General features: G+C 35.1%; 1 non-coding gene across 1 annotated transcript; it reads left to right on the plus strand.

Moving 5' to 3' along the window:
• Positions 1-2,389: 2,389 nt before the first annotated feature.
• LOC115300600 lies at positions 2,390-2,513 on the plus strand. The gene has a single exon (XR_003912761.1). It is a non-coding gene; the product is annotated as a small nucleolar RNA SNORA40 (small nucleolar RNA).
• The last annotated feature ends 259 nt before the right edge of the window (positions 2,514-2,772 follow it).

The raw sequence follows: 2,772 nt of genomic DNA on the forward strand, positions 1-2,772 counted from the left end.
CCACTCTTTAATTATTTGTTAACTAAATAAAGACACCAAGAACACCAGAAAGGAGAAGGAAGAAAAGAAGAAGAAGAAGAAGAAAGAAGAAAGAAGAAAGAAGAAGAAGAAGAAGAAGAAGAAGAAGAAGAAGAAGAAGAAGAAGAAGAAGAAGGAGGAGGAGGAGGAGGAGGAGGAGGAGGAGGAGGAGGAGGAGGAGGAGGAGGAGGAGGAGGAGGATCAGAAAAACAGAACCAAAATCAATACAGACAGGGACCAGTAAAAATCACATACCACAAAGAGGCTACCCATTTGGGCTAGTAAAAAGAAAGGAGTTAGTAACCATATTCAATGACTTAAGTCCAAGAGATATGGATGAGGTAATATCCACTTGATGCAAGTGTAATATCCCACAAGTCCATTCTTGGAAAGATGGAAACAAGCAACGGTCTCAATATCTAGAAGGCAACAGTTTTCCCCCTATAATATAAAGTTGGGTCTTGCATCAGGGCAATCACTGATACTACACTCAAGCTTCCTAAATGTTTTTTATGTCAACAGAGTTCATTCCCTCCGATAGATGACTAATGAAATGTTCCACAGACATCTAAAAAAGGTAATTTATGTAAACAGAGCACAGTGGAATCAACTACACAATCAGACTTTCAAGGAGCTTACAGTACATTAAAAAAGTGTTTAATCGATTTCTGTAGCCATTAGGGTAAGACTGGTGTTTGTTCTTAACTACTGTTAAGATTATTGCTTTGGAGGATGAACTGCTCTACTGAAAGAGGCAGCTTTTAATAGGTTGCCACTATATTGATCACAAATAGAAATCATATGACAAAAGTTCCCAACGAACATTTAGTTCATATTTCTTTTTATTCCATGCTTCCATTTTTCTTAGGTCACTTGACTTAGAGAGCAGCTCATATGCCCACATAAGTACTCTTCCTTTATGGTTTCCATTATTTGTATTCTGTATAAATGTTTTATCTTCTTCACTGTCTTCCTTTATGTTTTCCATTATTTGTACTCTGTGTAAATCTTTTATCTTCTTCACTGTCTCTTTGGATTAATGACCATTTAAAATATCAGGTTGAAATGTGGTTTTTGCCTTGAGTGTTCAACTCCTAAAATAATGGTGAACTCAATGTAATATAAGTCAATATTTAACATGCATACATTCTGTAATAACAAGATTCAATCCAATTTGGTTATTAGCACTTTAGGATAGCATCTGTCATCTAATTGCATTTTTAATGGTAGTTGGTCATGCATTTCATAATCTGGGAGAACCTAAGAGATGGTGTAAATAGACGGGTAGTGAATGGAACACAACAACATATTAGCTTACAAATACCCCCATACAAACCAGAAGGATATGGTACTTCAACCTGGCATTCAAACTTCTCTTGAGGAAATCATAATATATATTTAGATGAGACACAGAAAATGATGCATTTATATATAATCTAGCTGCTTACATGTATTTCAAGGAGTGCCTAAATGCATGTTTATTTAATATAAAAATAAAGAAACAGGGGTGCCTGAGTGGCTCCATCAGTTAAGAATCCAGCTCTTCATTTTAGTTCAGGTCATGATCTCATGGTTCGTGAGATCGAGCCCCGAGCTGGGTTCTGAGCTGATAGCTAACATGTTAAATTCAAGTAAACTTATGGATTAATTATACCAAAATGTAGCTTATTTGTGTCATTAGGAAAAAAATAAGGGTGAAGAAGCTCCTTTATGAGCTGCATGGGAAGAAATACTGATCTTATTTTTCCTTTTCCAAATTATTGAACTTATAACGCTATTAATGGAAAATAACAAACATATACAACTCAATTTGATCTTTAACTACTGAATCAATTTGAATTTAAGGCCAACAATTTTCCAAGATAAGAAGACTCTTTTTTTTTTTTATAAAATTCATACAATACTGTCTTCTCAAAAAGTTCATGTTTTTTCTCAAAATAAACAAACTTATTTCTCATATTACCAACTTCCTTTTATACTTTATATACTCATTCATTATTTCATTTATTCAGAATCTAATGTGTACCTCATCCATTTAATTTTTATGCCTTCCTGCCATACTCATCATGGTACACAAAAACTACCCTAGATCCCTATCTTAAGCCTCCAACAACTGAAGCATTGTTTTTCAAATTGCCATGTTCTTCGCCTTGCTCACCCTCCCTGTTGAAGGGCCATGTTTCCCTTAATGATTCCAGCTGAGGAAATGCAGGCCAACTACTTAAGCTAATATATACTAACACGACAACAAATCAACCATTGGAGCCCAATCATTCCCTGCGTACCAAGTCAATGAAAGTTAATCCAAATACTGCAATTTGGTGGGTCTGCCAACAAAATGATAGTGAATTAAGAAGGATGTTAGGAATCATGCTTGCACTTGTTTTTGTTCAGTTTTGTGGACAAAGACTTACACAAGTCAGAAAACAAATCCTCTTTCTCAACCCAGAACTCATGGCTCACTATGAGTTTTGAAACATATTAGAAAGAACAAGATCCCTAGAGGCAACTAAAGTGAAGGTGGGGGAATTGATAAACTTGAAGGTTGGTTTCAGGCCTACAAAATGACGGAGAGCACAGGATATAAAAGAAATCTCACCTATGGAGAATCAATATTCTAATTTTGATGTTTATATGAAATAAAGATGCCTTCTTGTTTTAGAAAAAAAAAACAAAAGAAGGATGTTAGAAATTTGAATGGACACTGTTCTCCAGCACAATGAAATCCCACAATATGGGTATGTTCTACCACTT

The sequence above is a fragment of the Suricata suricatta genome, chromosome 8, assembly GCF_006229205.1.
Source record: "Suricata suricatta isolate VVHF042 chromosome 8, meerkat_22Aug2017_6uvM2_HiC, whole genome shotgun sequence".
Lineage (NCBI taxonomy): Eukaryota > Metazoa > Chordata > Mammalia > Carnivora > Herpestidae > Suricata > Suricata suricatta.